The sequence below is a fragment of the Mustela nigripes genome, chromosome 16 (assembly GCF_022355385.1).
Source record: "Mustela nigripes isolate SB6536 chromosome 16, MUSNIG.SB6536, whole genome shotgun sequence".
Lineage (NCBI taxonomy): Eukaryota > Metazoa > Chordata > Mammalia > Carnivora > Mustelidae > Mustela > Mustela nigripes.
This window is the reverse complement of record NC_081572.1, coordinates 21905528-21923428: the sequence shown is the minus strand read 5'-3', so window position 1 is coordinate 21923428 and position 17901 is coordinate 21905528. Positions and strand designations below refer to the sequence as shown.

Here is a 17901-nt window from a genome sequence, read left to right as displayed (position 1 = left end):
TGGGAAGAATGTCCGTGATTGTCTTCATGATGTGGAGCAAGGGGTGGCAGTCTCCTGGAAAGGAAATAGCCCCAATCCCTTGACTCAGACTCTGCCATTCCCACGCTTCAAACCAGGAGCACATTAGGCAGTGTTCTGCCTAGAAGTACAGCTTCATCATCTAAGATGGAGCTGTGAGAGATAGCCATTAGGATAGCAACATCTAGCATTTGCCAGGCACTTTACAGTTTGTCAAGCACATTTACCTGCATTAGCTCTTTTAATACCCAGCATGTCCCAATGAAGTGAAGAGAACTACCATTTATTGAGTCCCTACTATGTGCCAGGCATTGTACTGAATGTATTTTTTAAGGCAAATTTAAAGTTTATAGAGTATCATCACCCAAATATGTCATGATTTAGAAGACTCATCCCCTATTTTTAATCATTTAAGTATTTTACTGTTATAAATAATACCAGAATGAACATTCTTTTTTTTTTTTTAAAGATTTTATTTATTTATTTGACAGAGAGAGATCACAAGTAGGCAGAGAGGCAGGCAGAGAGAGAGGAGGAAGCAGGCTCCCTGCTGAGCAGAGAGCCTGATGCGGGACTCGATCCCAGGACCCTGAGATCATGACCTGAGCCAAAGGCAGCGGCTTAACCCACTGAGCCACCCAGGCGCCCCAGAATGAACATTCTAACACATAAACCTTCATGCATTTTAAAAAAGATTTTATTTATTTATTTGTCAGAGAGAGAGAGAGAGAGCACAAGCAGAGGGAGATGCAGGCTGCCCACCGAGCAAGCAGCCCAATGCAGAACTCGATCCCAGGATCCTGGGACCATGACCTGAACTAAAGGCAGACACTTAACCGAATGAGCCACCCAGGTGTCCCCCTTCATGCATTTTTATAGTAAATTCTAAAAAGTAGAATTAGTAGATCAACAGATACAAATATCCCCTCTTCCCTATGATTATGGTCACTTTATAGATGTACACTAAGGAGAATAATGTTTTTTAAATTTTTCTCTTTAGAATTCTGCAGTGAAACACAAGGGCAGCCCCTTTTCTCTCCTTGGCCCAACTGAGAGACATTAGTAATCTAGCTTTTTTTTTTCTTAATTGAGATAATTATAGATTCACATGCAGTTTTAAGAAATACTACAAAGGGGTGTTTACATGTGTAAATTTGTATATCTACCTCTAGAGTCAAGGCACTAAACAGTTCCAGCACCACAAAGATTCCTTATGTTGCCCTTTTATAATCACACCTACCTCACACCCTCCATAACCCTTAGCAACCACTTTTCTCCTCCACTTTTTGAAATGTTGTCATTTCAAAAATGGAGTCATACATGGGACGCCTGGGTGGCTCAGTTGGTTAAGCAGCTGCCTTCGGCTCAGGTCATGATCCCAGCGTCCTGGGATCGAGTCCCACATCGGGCTCCTTGCTCCGCAGGGAGCCTGCTTCTCCCTCTGACTCTGCCTTCCACTCTGTCTGCCTGTGCTCGCTCTCACTCTCTCTCTCTTACAAATAAATAAATAAAATCTTTAAAAAAAAAAAAATGGAGTCATACAGTGTGTAAGTTTTTAGGGTTGGCTTTTTTCACTCACCAAATCCATCCAAGTTTTTGTATGTATCCTAGTTTGTTCCTTTTGTTTATTCCATGGCATACCATGGACCACATGGACCACAGTTTGTTTAACCATTCACCTGTTAAAGGGCACTTTGTCCTCTCACTTTGTACTCACTACCAATTAATGAAGTAGCTCATTTTACTTGGTGTGCTATTTTATACTCACAATTATTTAGCTTCTTTAACCTTCACGCATGGTACTATTATTATTTTCATTTCATAGATGAGGAAAATTGAGGCTCATAGTAAATAATTTCCCCATGATTACGTGTTAAATGGCAAAGAAGAGCCTGGAACCCAAGCTAATAGGGCTCTTTCTACTGCACCAGACTTTCTCAGACCTTGACAGACATTGCTGGGAATAGGGTGTGGGCAGAACCAAAAGATGTTGGAGGCAAAAAGAGCACTGGAGCAGCTTGGGTCAATTCAGGTGTTCACAGCTAACTTTGACTTATAGGTTAGAGGAATAGCAGTGTCATAGAGCAGGGAGCAATATGGCATGTGCCTTTGAAATTGTTTCCCCTGTGCCAGGGAAGAACAAGGCTGAAGTGGATAGAGCCCATGACCAATCTGCCCACAGACCTGGGACCTGGAATCAGAAAGGAAGCCTTTGGGTGTCTAGGAGAGGATGTGTGGCTAAGGTCCCCCATGGAAGTGTGAAGCTGAATGTGCCTCTGATGAGGTCTGAGGAAGCAGGCCATGATGAGTGAGCTCTGTTCTAGAGGAGCAAGGGCAATAATAGCACTTTTTTTTGGGGGGGGGGGGGAGGGAGCTACAGGTTATTTACACACACACACACACACACGCACGCACACATCCCTTGGGCAGGCCCAGTATTTAGGACATGGTATAGGGGGCAAGCAGAGTAGAAGCAAAAGGCCAGTCCGGCGCTTAGTCCTCGCTTTACAACTGTTCTTTACCTCCAGCTGAAGTCACGGACAGCGAAATCAGAAGGAGTTGGAGAAATCATTTGGTCTGTCCCTCAGCCTGTGGGCACTGGTTGAAGCTGACAGGTGGAAACCTAGAGTTGGCCCAGACCTGATGGGTGGTAGAGATGCCAACTTGTGGGAGAGAAGGTTTGGCTCCTCTCCTGGGAGCTATGTCTGGCCAAAGGCTGCCTCTTCCCACCTCCTGCTGGAACTGGCTCTTTTATAGCTGATGTTATCATTGCTCCATTGGCCTATTCCAGTGCCTGTGGACTCATAACAATTTTCCCTATGTATTCATGGCTCTAGAACCAGGCTCAGAGCACATATCACTCTTCTCCATCTCCCCTGGCCCACAAGAAATGGCACATCTCCCAGTCACACCCACCACCCTTGCCCAGTCATTCCAGCCATGGAGGATAAACACTGGGGCCTTCAGAATGTGTGAGAACTACACTGTATCATTGAAACAACCAGAGATACCATTCTGAACTTGTGTCTTTTGGCTGGAAGTTCTTAGACAAAGGGAGATCACTCTTTACTGAATCTTACTCCCACTGAGATTTCCTGACTGTCGGAGGTCCTGAATGGGGCTGGGAGACAGCTCCTTTTTCTCCAAGCCAAGATGGCTTCTAACCAGGAATTCTCAGAACGCCTGCTTATTTCCTTCCCTTGGCTACCCCTCTACTCCAGGTCCCCTTCTCTCCTGCCACCACTACCTTCCCATTCCTTCTTTCTCTTTTCCTCTCTCTCTCTTTCTCAGCAAGTTTTTTATGTGATTACAGGCACTGCATGGTAATTAGTGCTAAACTCATTTGCACAACTACAGTTAATTGGCTACAACAATTAATTAATGTGTTGGAAATTTGGCACTGGAAAAAAAAAAGTTTGTCATTTAAAAAAAAGGGCAAAAAATTGTAGAGTGAGATACCCATAAAAATCGAGGGCAGGCTTCAAAAACCCAGCTGGGCCTCAAACTTCAACCCGGCCTCAGATGCCTTCCCACTCTCAACTCCAACACATTTTCCTCTTTCTTTCCTCTTTCATTTTTTTTTTTCCCTCTTCCTTTCTTTCTCTATTTCTCTTCTCACTCCATCTTTTTTTTTTTTTTTTTTTTTACAACTTAAGCAAACTCATTTCCCTGATAAAATATAGCATGACTAATGGCTAGAGCATGTAAAAATCATTGGGAAAATGTCCTTGGAAGACGAATGCATTTTCAGCAGAATAATTAACTTAATTAACAAATTCACATGCATATTCATCAGGCTATTAATGTCTTCTCGGCTCAGCTTGATGAACATTGCGGTAATAACCATCTCATTTACATACTGCATTCTACTGCGATCCAAAACAGAGACAACATACAGGCGTACACACACACACACACACACACTTGCACGAATACACACAACATGTCTGGGCCGCTTTGACTTCCAGGTTGGCTGGGCATGTGTGTGTACGTGTGTATGCGCGCGCACGTGTTTGGTGTGTGGTGGGTGTCTGGGAACTCCAGCTGGGTGGTGTGATCTTTAGAGGGTCCTGTGTTGAGGTAGGCTAGAGTTGCCCACATGTGAATGTCTGAGAACTTTAATCCTCTGTCTCTGCCTCTCTGCCTCTTCTTCCTTGTTTCTTTTTCTCTGTGTCATTTTCTCTCTTCTTCTCTTGCCACCCCCCCACCATGTCTCTCTAGGGAAAAACTTGGTATCCGTGCCAACTTTTTCCCCCCTACCCTCCTCCCTCTCTCTCCTCCTTCCCCTCTCCCAACTGCTGCCAGCCGGCATCAGCGCCGAATTGCCATCTCCTTGAGCTCTCTGTGGAGCAATCTCAGAGAGCAGTAAGGTGTGACGCGGGGCTCTGCCGGCTTCGCAGCACCGCCTGCGGAAAGAGCGCAGGATGGCGGAGGAAGATTAAGAGAAATCTCGAGCAGGGCTCGGCTGCCATTGGTGTGTGCAAACGCCGAGGAGGAAGGGAGAGGGAGAGCGAGGAGGGGGGGGTGGAAGGGGGGGTACCAGCAGCTGTCGGCCTAATTCTCCTAACACTCTGCTTGTGGTCATATTAGAAAAACAGATTATGCCCCTCGGTGCCACTCACTTAAAATTGACATACGTTAATGTTCTATATCTCCATTCTCGGGTCTTGACAACAGTGGACTTTAGGTTGAGGAGAGGGTAGGAGTCTGGGTCGCCAAGGGGCACAAAAGACCCTGCCCTCTCATTCTCTCCTGACCTTCAACCCCAGCCTGTACTCGCTCTTTAGAAAGCAAGCCTGGACATAGAATTTGCATCTGATGCCACCATTTGCCCTTGCTTTTTGTAGTCCCTTAGGAGGTGCAGAGATCAGAGGACGCTTGAAAGCCCTTTCCCCAAAAAGTCACTCCCTCTGTAGTCTTAATAGGTCACTTCAGGGCCCCGTGAGGCCAGCTCAGCGGCATTCCCACCCTTAATATTTCTATGCCCCCCCCCCCAAATCGGAAGTTGGGGGTCAGAGAAAGGAGTCCATGACCATCGGTGCTCCATGAGGGGTTATAGAAAAGCCATAAGCAAAACAAGGCCAGGGTTGTTTCTGGGTTGCTATGGAAACCAGGTTCCCTCCTCCTGACAGGAAGGGAGGAGAGCCTGAGGCCTTCCTCCTTCCACCAATCCGGAAGGCTGTAAAGGCGGAGTTTACCAAGGCCTGAGGGAATAGAGCTGTTCTTGGAGGACGAACCAATCATTCCCGCAGCCTTGCCTGCCAGTCCATAGCCCTTTGACCCCCACCTTCCCTACCCTTTCACCTCAATATTCAAAAGAGGCTTTTTCCTCTGTGCCTTGTCCTCTGTGGAGACCTGTTGCTTAGCAACCACTAGTGCCTTCTTCCCAATAACTTGCAGGGACTAAGAGATAAAATATCTGTCTATATTCAGTTCCCCTCCCCTGTCTATTTATATTTAATAACTCAAGCCCTGTCTTGGGTTCCCTTGGCACCTGTTTTAGAGGGCTTTTAGAGGGATTAAGCTGCAGCCTGAAGGAAAAAAGTTACATCGGAGGAAGAACTTCCAAACAGGGAAGAGTGGGAGAAAGGACTGGAGTAGGTAGGGAAGCTGTGGGATCATATTCTCTTAAATATAGGCAGGGTTGGGGGGAAGTATTTAGAACTTGGAATGTGGGGAGGGGATGTCCATAGGGATTCCCAAGTGTCCACTTAGGACCTGGAGTGGACCCTAACAGAACAACTAACTGGGCTGGCACTTTTCAGTCCCCACCCCTTGCCTTGTCCCCTTTTCCTGTCTAGAGCCCCCTCATATTTATGTGAGAGGCCCATCCCTCTTGAGAAGTCCAGTTTCCTAGTGTCTAGAAGTTGGTTTCCAAGAGTGAGGGCTGTATAAATGTATGTCCACCAGGCCTGGGTCTCTCCCAAAGTTTGTCAGTCACAGGGAAGGAATTCTTCTGAGTTATCTACTAGAGAACCCCAACTGACCCGGCAGTGGGAGATATAGAGTATCATCAAAAATGAGGAGCAAGGAAGGTATAAGTATAGCCTAGTAGGTGCATGTCGGAACACCTGGATTAGGGCCCCCTCTCCTTACTCAACTGTGATCCAAGTTATTCATTTAATCTCTTAAACTCCTTGTTGGGGCACCTGGTGGCTCAGTTGCTTAAGCATCCAACTCCTAATTTCGACTCAGGCCATGATCTCAGGATCGTGAGATTGCCCCACTTTGGTCTCGACACTGGCCATGGAGCCTGCTTAAGATTCTCCCTCTCCCTCCAACCCCCCTGAACCCCTCATTCCACTTGTGCACATGCGTACTTTCCAACAAAAATAAAAATAAAACTGCTCATTGCTTTGTCTGTAGATCAAGAATAACCATGTTTACCTCCCTAGACTTTAGTGGGATCAGTTAAAGCGATATTGAAAGGAAACACTCTGAAAACTGCCACATTTAAATAAATATTATTTTAAGGTCTGGAAAAGGTCGGACTGCTGGGAGCAGGGGGGGGGGGCATCATGAATCCAGCCCTTGCCTTGGCTTAGGAACACCAATAGTTTCTTGGCCAGAGGGGTGTGATACTTTGCTCTATGGTCAGTCAGACGGGGAGCTATAAATCAAAATCAGAAACACAGGGCTCTTTAGGGAAAGTAGCACAGAACATCCCTATCATCTTCCCCACCTCCAATCCCAGATTCTGACCTCTAGTTCTCCCAGCTGACACCCTACCCTGACCCCTCCCAGTCAGCACCTTCACTGTCGTCATGCTAGATCACAGACTGTACAATTTCACCCTCCATACCCCCCTTTTCAGCACCTCCTCCAACCCGAGCCTTCTGTGGGAGACAGATGGGGTGTCTGCGATGGAAAAGGCTCTGGGCTCTACGCCGCCTTGGGTGGGCAGCCCCCCTTCCCATCTCCCCACTACTCCCGCTCCCTACCTAAGACACTGAGATTCACCCCGGGCAGCTTTGGGAGCTGCTGAGGATTCCAGCGCTCTTCCCTTCTCAGACTCAGCCCAGAAGCAGAGCCAGAGTGACATCTTTCTCTGAGACCTAGACCCCAGCCCGTCTTCATGGAAAACCAATGCAGAGGGGAAAGTATGTTAGGGAATGGTAGGGCTCCATGTGAAGGACTAGTAGAGGAGAGGCGGGGATAGGGGGTTGGCACGCAGAGTCCCTCACTGAGGACTGGATGGCTGGGGTTTGGGACCTGAATTGACTGAGGAGGCTAAGACTAGGCAGCTCCTTTGTTCCAGAAATCTGGGGTCCCTAGAGAGAGGCTCAGCTTGGGGAGGGGGAGAAGGGAGCTAACATTATACAGAGCACCAACTGTGAGCCAGGCACAATGCCAGAGCCTTTCCATACCTGTACTTACAACTAGCAGGTGAGGAGTCAGGGTGAATAGGTGTCTCATGAGCTCTTAGCATCTCTCAGCACAGTTGACCAACTTCTCCTTTGATTCTATGATTTCTCTCCCAATTCTCCTACCACTCTGGCTGCTCTTTCTCTGTCTCCTTTGCAAGCTCATCCTCAACTCCTTGGGCTCAGCCAAGTCCCCTGATTATATACTTTCATGGCACTATATATTCTTCTTTCAGAGCACTTAGCACAGTGATTTCACACTTATTTGTGCAGTCATTTGAATAATAATCCTATTTCCTCCACCAGATGGAAAGTTCCACGAAGACAGTGACCACGTCTGTCTATATTCACCAGTGTGCTCCCAGTGCCCAGCACAGTGCCTAGCATACAGCAGCTGTTTGGTAAATATTTGTTGAATGAATGAAATGAATGAATAAATCACAAAAGGACATCACTCTGGCCTAAGCTCAGTTCTTAGCCATATCCTCACCCCAGAGTGGATGTACCCCTAATGTGTGGACCAGAGAACAGGGTGCCTGGGAGGTCAGGCCACCTCATTCTTCTTGGGGGAAAAGACAAAAACATCAGGACTGGAATAAACCAAGTTCCAGAATATGGGCTCCCTGCCTTACTAGCACCTGGACCTGCCTGTATGCTCTCTAGCTTCTCCAGGAATGGAGAGAGTTCAAAGTCCCAGTAACTTCTCTCCATTTGTGCCTGAAATCACTCTTGAGCTGGAGGAGAGGAGTTCCATCGGAAAAGAGTGCTCTGCAGAAAACCCCTCTTTTCTCCCTTAGCTGAGACTGCAGAGACCATCTGTTGCCACTCCTTTGTTTGCTTCTGTCCTCTTCCCCTGGACTTCAGGGAAGAAGATCGTTTGACCAAGTGGGAGGGGTAGATGGTGAGAGCAAGACAATCTGCTTGTTCCTTGAAACATCCAGGGTAATGTTGATGAGCCTCAGCCAGGTGATCGGATCAGAGGAACACAGGAGCCAGCAGCCTCAAGTCCTTTGAGGCTGTACTCTGGACCCTGGGAAGCAGGGAGTGGACAGAATGACCTCTGGGAGGTGCCAGTGTTCACCCCAGGGGCTTTATCTGACCTCTTTGCTGCCTTTGCCATCTGACCTCAAACAAAATACCCAAATCTGCAAGAAGTTAATGTTAGGCCATGGGTGGCAGCCCCTTGCTCTCCCTGACCGTTTCCCATTCTAGCCAACAGCCCATCCCAAAGCATCTCTCCCTCCCAGCTCAGCATCAGTACCCGGTCCTTACCCAGTCCCTTGTCCTGACAGTACCCCTCAGCACGCAGGTACTTGGGGTCATGGATCTGGAAGCCACTTTAGGCAGTGTTGCTCTCTCTGACCCCACCTGTTCTTTGGGCCCCTAATGAAGTAGGACAACTCAGGCTCTGGGCCAAGTCCCTATGTCCTCATCAAAAGCAACATCTGTCTCCTCGAAGAAGATAAGCCTGGAGGGAGGGAGGTGAGACAGGCACAGGGGAGAAACCCCAATCCTGTCTGGGCCCTCACCCCAGATTCCACTGCAGGCACAGATTGAGGGTGAGGGGGTCAAGACAGCCAGAGAGGCCTATTCTCACGCATGCCCCTGCACAGATCTTTATGCCTCTGAGCCCCCAAATTTGAGGGCCCCTCCTGGGCTCACCCGGCTACCTGGGCTGCTGCTGCTGCCAAGCCGGCCTTCTTTTATTCATGCGTTGTTTTATTGCTGGCAAATGCTGCTGCTTGCCGCTGTTGGAGGCGTTCCTGCCAAATCCATCCCAACATCTTGGCCTGGCATCAGGGCGGCATGCTAATGTGGAAATTTAAAGAGCCGCTCAGCTTTAAATCGGAATTTTAAATGAGCAGCAGTGCTCCAGAGGGACCCAGGCAAAATCGAGCAGTATGCACCCTTCCTACTCCCACTCCTGTAGCATCACCCTACCTCTTCTTGCCTCTCCCCTGGACTTGGACACTAGATGAGGGAGAAGCATGGGACACACTAGGGGATGAGGGGATTACCAGGGCAGAGGAATTGATGTAAGACGGCCATCGAAGCCAATAAGGAGCTGTGATCCCTCAGCCCAGACCAAGAAATCCACCAGTTGCTGTCATGGGCAAAAGGAGACAGGGACCTTCAACACAAGGGAGCAGGGCTGGGGCTGGTGAAACTGACATTCCTACCCCTCTTCCCATTTTACCAGGAAACAAGAAGAGAAGACCCAGAGCAGAGAAGAGAGAAGGTGGGACTCCATAAGGACACTCACGTGCAGGCATACACTTGCACACGCCGGATATGTGCATGCAGCTGTGTGTGCAGGTCAGGATGCTTGCTGAGGCCCCCTGCAGCACGTGCACACACGCTCACTTATCACCCGTGCATGGAGAAGAATGATTCACATGTGCAGGGCAGTCTTCCCACATCCAGACCACTGACCTTCAGGTTGTTAGCCTGAGCTGTGCCCCAGCTTTTTCCATGAATCCTAATGCACCAATGTTCCCCAGCTCCTGGCAGCTACCTTGAGTCAGCCACGGTGACGACAGAGCCTCATAGTGACTCTTTCAGGAGAGGGGCTGGGGATACCTGTGCTCATCCTATGCACCTGTCCTGGCTGCAGTGTGGTCCCTTCTCTGGTGGCCAGCAGATGACAGGCTCAGACATCTCATTTGGGAGAAGCACTGGGCACAGACTTGATTTAAGAGGGAAGAGGAGGCTAATGGGAGGTGAGAGAGGCAGAATCTGTGCCTCTCTGTGACCCCCTTTCCTTCTTACCTGTTTCCAGGAGACAAGTGGCCCCTCGTTATAAAGAAAACATTTGTCAAGTGCCTACCCTCAAGGAGACACTGTTTAGCACAGTGCCTCACAATTTTCTGAGCTGGGCTGATGACAGATGCAAGAATCTAGATGTGCTATCCCCACTGGAGGATCCACAGTAATTCTCATGGTAACCTCAGCCTTACCCATTTTAGACTGCCAGGCCAAGGGATGCTTTCTGACCTTCCCCAGGATTCCCCCTCTCTCAAAGAAGCCAGCTCCTTCACGGACTGGTGTGGCTGCCAGCCAAGAGGCTTGGGGCAGGCTTGGGGCAGGCCTGGGGCATGCAGCTGGCACCTGCCCACCAGATCCCCAAGGAGGACCTCCTCCCTCACCCCATAGCCCCATTCAGATGGCCCCTGGGCTACAGGGAGGCAGGGCTCTCTGCCCCCCCACTTCAAGCTGGAGCACCCACCACCTCCCTTTCCACCATAACCTGCTCCCAGATTCCCCCACCCAGACTAGATATACCAAAGACCCACCAGGTACTTCTTCTAGTCTGGATCAAAAACTTCATACAATCGGAGTTGTACTGGGGCTGGGTAAGAGGCCTTGACGGGTGAGGCTTGGGCTAGAATTATGGGAGAAATTGCTGAGGTCAAGAGATGGATGAAAAAGCCCTGGGGCATCTGGGTGGCTCAGCTGGTTGAACATCTGACTCTTGATCTCAGCTCAGGTCTTGATCTCAGGGTCGTGAGTTCAAGCTCCCCACTGGGGTCCATGCTAGGCATGAAACCTACTGTAAAAAAGAGAGAGAGAGATGGATGAGGAAGAAGAACTCAATGCGAGTGACATAGGACAGGGGGACATGAAGGGAGGAGGCTAAGTGAGTCTGCCTCTCTCATCTAATTAGCAACATGCAAATAGTATGCAAATCACCCCCTCTTTGTTTAGAGACCACTGTGTTTTTGGATGTGGGCTACAGAGGGTCCACCAGGCAGCACCTCTGAGACCAAAAGACATGGAATACCCAGGCTCAAAAAAGAGGCCAGAGTGCAGCCATCTTGTAGCTTATTCCCTGGTTGCACTCATTTTCTATGGGCCTCAATTTCCCTGTGTGTGAAATGGGAGGACTGGCCTGGATGGTCCTAAGGCCTCTGACCAGTACTGACAGTCTCAAGTTTTCTGATGTGGGGCCCAGTGCTGCATGAGTTGGAGGGTTGATTCCATTCTGGGGTGGAAACTACTTGGCCCTCTTGCCTGTGCCACTTACCTCACCAGTTCTGCAATGCCATGCCCGTCATGCCCATGCACCCACCATCCCAAACGTGGACAGTCTCCTGTAGACAATATTCTCTCCCACTCTTTTACCCACAGGGTTTCCTCTCCTTGAAATGGCCTTCCTGCTTTAGCCCCTACCCTGGCTAGCCCCTTCTCCAACTCTTGGCCTGGCATCAGGGCCTCTTCCACCTCTGGGCATCCCTATGCACTGTTTACTTCTCTCATTTCCCATTAGACTGTGAACTCATAGAGGGAAGGTACTGGGTTTAGTTCAAGACGGAATCTCCAGTGTAAATGTATTAGTTTTCCAAGGCTGCTGTAATAAATCATCACAAACTTGGTTGTTTAAAAAAAAGAAAGAAAGAAAGAAAGAAAGGAAGGAAGAAAGAAAGAAAGAAAGAAATTTATTCTCTTACATTTCTGGAAGCCAGGAGTTCAACATCAGTTTCAATGGGTGAAAATCAAGGTGTCAGCAGAACCATGCTCTCTCTCAGGCACTAAAGAAGAATTTGTTCTTTCAGCTTCTAGTGGCTGTTGGCTTTTTTTTTTTTTTTTTTTCGCTTGTAACTGCCTCCAATTTCTACCTCTGTCTTTACATCACCTTCTATTCTCTCTTGTCTGTATAATCTGCCTTGCCCTCTCTCTCTTATACGGACACTTGTGGTAGCATTGAAAGCCCACCCAGATGATCCAGGATAATCTCTGCATCTCAAGATTTTTAATCACATCCACAAAGATCTTTTTTTTTTTTTTTCCAGATAAGGTAAAATTCACAGGTTCCAGGGATTAAGAGGTGGACATATCTTTGGGAGCCACTATCAGACTATCAAGATAAATGAAGACATCTTTAAAATTACCATTTGTTAAGCATCTACCATGTGCTAGACATCATAGATTAATTTTTTTCAATCTTCAATAGCCCTGAAAAATCGATTTTCTAAAAAGACTCATTTACTTAAATATGTATTTGTTTGTTTGAGAGAGAGAGGGAGCGAGTGGAGAAAGGGCAGAGGGAGAGAATATCCAAACAAACTCCCACTGAGTACAGAGCCTGGCAGAGGGCTCAGTCTCAAAATCCAGGGCTCAGTCTCATGACCTCAGGTCAGGACCGGAGCCGAAACCAAGAGTTGGATGCTTAACCTACTGAGCCTCCCAGGTTCCCTGAAATGTAGTTATCAATGCCTCTACTCTACAGATGAGGAAACTGAATGAGGCTCAAGGAGATTCAATCACTTCCCCAAGGTCACATAGCTGAGAAGTGACAGAGCCAGGATTTGAAACCAGATGGGTCTAGCTATAAAGCCAGCATGATTTTTGCCTTCCCAATGGTCTCCGAGCCTATCCCAGGTCCTAGCACGAATTTCTCACCTGAATCGTGCAGAAAAGAGGTGGACAAAAGAAGGAAAGATGAAACCCAGTCTTCCTAAAGATATTGACTCAAACTTTCTTTTGCCAAAGCCCCTTTCCACTCCTTTAATCCTCCCCATCACCCCTGACCCCTTGTTTCAGAAGCCTGGAATCTCCCCCAGTTGGCAGCCCCCTGCCAACTACAGCTGCCCCGAAGGGTGGCACAGTGCCTGAACTTCAGACAGGAGACATCAAATTGCAGAACCAGAGGGGCCTCTGGAGGTCACCTCTTCTGGCTGTCTCTGCTCATACATACGTCTGCCTGTGAGGACAGACAAGGCAGACAGGGTCCAGCTAGTGGGCAGCAGAAGGGGAAAGTGGCCATCTCTTCCTTCAGGTACACCTTCTGCTCACTTCCTACATGATTTGTATTGGGAAGTCCTTACTTAGGTCTAACCTTCCAGATACCATGCTGTAACGAAAGCTGGCCAGAGTCAGAAGAACTAGATTGTCCAAAACATAAAATTGGATTTTGGATAAGTCCATTTACTTCTCTGAGCATCCGACACTTCATCTTTAAAATGGGATTGAGGGTGCCCCTCACTGGCTCAGTCAGTTAAGCACCTGCCTTCAACTCACGTCATGATCCCAGGGTCCTAGGATGAAGCCCAGAGCTCCCTGCTCCCAGGAAGCCCGCTTCTCCCTCTCCACCCAGCTCAGTGCTCTCTCTTGCTATCTCTGACTCTCTCCCCCTACCTCTCTTAAATAAATAAATAAATAAATAAATAAATAAATAAATAAATATTTTTAAAAAATAAAATGGGATTGAGAATAATGGTAATGGCAGTAATACCCGTAATAATAACCGTCTCCCAGGGCTGTTGGGGGGATAATAGCGCAGTCCAGGCCTAGAGGAAAGCAGGTGCCACGGGATAATTTTGTAACAGCCCCTCGACCCTCCAGACGAAGCCCCTTCATCCTGGGTAGTACAGGGTTTTGCTCACCTCAGCCAGTCTGGTCTGCCTTGCGCGCTAGACTGTGAACTCCTCTTGGCAAGACTTTGTTCATTTTTTATCACAGCCCATTATCCTCCCCGGTGTCTAGCCCGTGCTTGGGTACGTAGGTTCAATCTACATTTGATAAATAAAGAAGTGAGAGTATGAGTTGCACACCCAAGTCCCGAGAGGCAGAGGGCCGGACTCCCACCACTGACCCTTTGGACATGACCCTTCCCCCCACGCCCCGCCCCGCTCTGCCCCGCCCCAGGTCCAGGAGGCGGCGGCGGCGAGGAAAGGAGACGCTGCAGCTTTAAGATTCCTCTCGGGCGTCCCGGTTGCCAAGGCGCGGTTGCCAAGGACCTGCGCGGAGCTGCGTCCGGCCTCAGTGCGCCGGCCTCGGGTTTCCTCCGCCGCCGCCGCCGCCGCAACCGCCGCCGCCGCCGCCGCCGCCGCCGGGCCGCGCCGGGCTCGGCTCCTCCGAACCGTCTGGCGGACTTGGCACCGGCCCCGGCTCCTCAGTGCCCCCGCGGTGCGTGGCAGGCTGCGGCTTCATTATCCTGATTGATTCCTCCTGCTCCCCGACACCGTGGGGGCCCCGGCCAGGGAAGGGGGGCCGAGGCGGCATCTGCGGGCCCCTTCGCCGGCCCTCGCCCCCAGCCGCTCCTCGGGCTGCCGTCACCTCGGAGCCCTGCTGCGGCCAGGCCAAGGAGGGAGGGCCCGGCCAGCCTATGCCTCCCTGGTGGGCGGGGAGAGCCCCCAGGAGGAACGGAGCTGTGTCCAGCTGGGTTCGATGCAGTGGCCCAAGGCGCCCGCCCTGGGCCATGAACGCCGCAGGTCTCGGGGTCTGCCTTCAGCAAAGGTTTTGCGCCTTCCTCAAAAGGGAATGCAGGATTTGGGGTGAGGAGGGAATACAGTGATGGACTGAGAACTTCAGGAGAATAGGCTTTGGCAAAATGGGAAAGGTGACATCTTCGAGGAGCACTGATCACGTGGACCAAGCCCGGGTGATTCCAGTCTTATCCCATGCCTCCCCGGATGCCTTAACTGCAGTTCTCAGGGGAAGCAGGGACAGGGTCTGCCCAAACAGCACAGGACACGGCAAGGATCTCTGCTTGAAGGAAGGTCAGGGGCCTCTGTGAGTTAGAGAACCTGTGCCCAAATGTAGCAGCGGGTGGTCGGGCCACAAAATCGTGGTCCCCCCTAAAAAGCCGAGTGTTGAGGTGAGGCCTCAGTGGAAGGAGTCTCAGCCACGCCTGAGATTGGAGGGTCTTCCTAGTTCTGCCACTTGGTTTGTGACTTGGGCAAGTAGCTACCTTTTTTAGCCTTTGTTTATTAATCTGTAAAATGGGTTAAGACCTCCCTGAGAGTTATCAATGGCTAAATGGGATAATATGTTGATGGCAGGACCCTAAATTCTCTGGCAAGGGGTAGAAAGGGAAATGGGGGGCTGGCTTCCATCCCTGCTGCTGTGTTGGATGAAACCCTCCTCTCTCCTTGAAGGAGGTAAGTCTCCTCCATATGCTTAATCCCTTAACTGGAAGATGACCTGGAACCTTCCAATTGGATCTGCTTCTTTATCAGTGTAGAAGGGCAATACTGCGCTCCCATCTCATTGGTATGGCATGGATTTAATTTCTAAATTCACATCAGGCTCTCTACCACCCCTGTCCCTCTCTGGGTAGGGCCTATCTTTATACAAGACTTGACAGTCTCCCTCTAGTGCCTTAATGTTGTTCTGTCCAGGGACCAGACCTGAGAAATTTCTTCTTGGGCATTTTGGCTAACTCCAATCTTTAGCTCCTCTTTAGCCCTGGCAAAGAAGGGGTGGAGAATGTGAAGCCAATTTTTTTCCAGAGCCGTGGCAATCGTTGTATTTGTGAACATGATCTGGGCCACGTTGGCTACTCAGTGTCTATCTCTGTTTCCTTTTCTGTAAGTTTATTAATTTATTCTTCCAACCCTTATTTCCTGGGTGACCACACTGGGGCAGCATGGTGCACCCAGAAGGTAGAAGTGTGGAAATAACAGAGTGGGAAGAACTCCACTCTGAAGCTGCTGATCTTTTGAGGAAAAACAGACACACATATCGATCTCTCCAATACAAGGCTATTTGCATCAGGAGGACCTCCAAAATTCCAGAACTTTCCACAGTGTCATGCTACCTCTGCCGCCACCCTCCCCCACACCGCCCTTCCAGAGCAGAGCAGACCTTGCCTTGGACTCTTCAGCCAGAGGCTAATTGCTTTCCTATGGAAAAAGATCCTAAAATTTGAGTCTGGAGCTTTTGTTCATTTGGTTTTGTTGGAATTATCTATTTTTGTAACAATCATGCATTACTTTTATATTCAAGATTAAAAAAAAACACACACACACAAACATTCCCAGTTTGGGAAAAAAGATGTCAGGGAGGATTTTTTTTGCAGGGGGGGAGATCCCCCTCTGGTGACCAGAGGCAGGTCAGCACACAGATCTAGGCATGCCAGGCTGCCCAGGGCCCTTGATCAATGTGGTTCTGGGAGAGGCTGCCTCAGTCTACCCACTGGCCTGGCTCCTCACCCCCTCCTGGCTGGCCTGCTCCATCCTCAGCATCTATAGGCCTGAGCTCCACTTCCTATTAATACAAACCACGTGGCACCCTTGCTGTGGCGTCTCTAGGCAGAAAAGGGAGCCACAGCCGCCTAGTGGCTGCCAGGGAGGCTGGCAGGAAGGGGCATCTCCACCAGGCGTCTCCTGGGAAACAGCAAGCTCCCCAGAGAAGGGACATTTGGAAATAAAATTCCTGCCGCTGTGTGTTTGTATGTGTGCAGGGGCGGGAGAGGGAGTTAAGAAACCTCACCAGCCTCTTCTGCTTTTCTCTCTCAGGGAAAGCCTCTTCCAGCAGCTCTCCGGACTCCCACTCCCAACTCCAGCCCATTCCCCAGAAACCACAGAGGGTCTGCTGGGAGCAGACAAGAGGTCTAGAAATGTACCTTCAGATTCATGCTGTGGGTGGGGAAGAGCGCTGGACTGAGAGCCAGAGACCCACGTCCTCAGCTGCCCTGCCTCGCCCTGTGGCCCTGGTCCATTAGACCCCCTTCCTGAGTCCCGCTTTCCTCTGAGGGTACTGAGTGAGATTGCCCCCTTTAGTCTTAGTCTTCATACTGGCCTCCTGCACAAGGCTCAAGAATACAGGCCATTCTTTCTGGCACTTGGAGCAGACACCTGAGAGTAGTTAATTATTCCTTGTGTGACCTTGACTGGTCCCTTAAATTAGCGGGGTCCCTGCCCCCTGCACATTCACTCATTCAGGTATTTACTGGTGCTTCCTGAGCCTGAGGAGAAGATCGAGACCATCCTGATTGAGAGGAAAGAGGCCCTCAGCCCCCTCCACGCTGTTGTGTGCCCCAGGCCAGCTACATGGCACATTCCTTCCACGAGGACCCCCTTCACATGGAGCCAGAGGGCCCTGGCAACTTCTCTTCCCATCGTGCTCATAGCCAACCAGAGGGAGAAGCCGTGATGCCTCAAGGGGAGTAGGGATGGGCTTGATGTCCCTGCCCCTTCCCGTCTCACATCTCCCTGGTTCTCTTTGCCCTCCCTTGCTCTTGAGGGCCAAGCCCCCACTCCCAGCCAATACCACCCACCCCCCGTAAGGTAATCAGACTGGAGACAGGTGCCCTTGGGAAACCACATGCAGAGGTCAGAGATGCCTGAGTAAAAGCCACTCTCCCAGCTGGAGTGCCCTTCTTCCTGGCCTCACCTCAGAGCTCCCTTTCCTCTAGAGGTGGGAGGTGCAGGGGGAGCTCTCCAATCAGGAGATAACCCCCCATAACTATAGGAGGAGGGCTGGGATCCCTGTAAAGACCCAGGGAGCCTAGGCCTCCTTGGGTGTCCTCTTAGGAGAAAACATTGGCTCACACACCTGGCCTTGTGGCTTCTTAGCCCACATCTGCCTGGGGACCAGGCAGTTGAGGTAGAAGGGAAGAAGGGGGGGTGGGAAGGGAGGTCAGGAAGTAGAGGTAGGAGGCAGGAGGAGTGTTGATCTGGATTCTGACTGGCACCTTTATTGGGCACCTACTGTGTACCAGGCGACAGGCTCTGTCCCAGCTTTACCTGGATTATCTTCTCCAGTCCTCACTTGAGCCCTGTGCCAGTATTATTAT

General features: G+C 49.9%; 1 protein-coding gene and 1 long non-coding RNA gene across 5 annotated transcripts in view; one reads left to right on the top strand and one right to left on the bottom strand.

Moving 5' to 3' along the window:
* Positions 1–17901, top strand: part of CDK12 (cyclin dependent kinase 12) — a 96355-nt gene that overhangs the window by 76030 nt on the left and 2424 nt on the right. For 2 of the 4 annotated variants that reach the window (XM_059379846.1, XM_059379842.1), the window contains 2 exons: positions 7689–7783; positions 9583–11934. The exons of 1 other annotated variant lie outside the window; for it this stretch is intronic. The gene's annotated coding sequence lies outside the window, so the exon portion shown is untranslated. Of the gene's footprint in view, positions 1–7688; positions 7784–9582; positions 11935–17901 lie in introns of those variants that run through there. One more of the 4 variants, XM_059379843.1, reaches the window with a different exon arrangement.
* On the bottom strand, positions 11850–14204 carry LOC132003930 (uncharacterized). The gene is made up of 3 exons (XR_009400367.1): positions 14120–14204; positions 13766–13891; positions 11850–11911 (listed from the first exon to the last, which is right to left on the bottom strand). It is a non-coding gene; the product is annotated as an uncharacterized LOC132003930 (long non-coding RNA).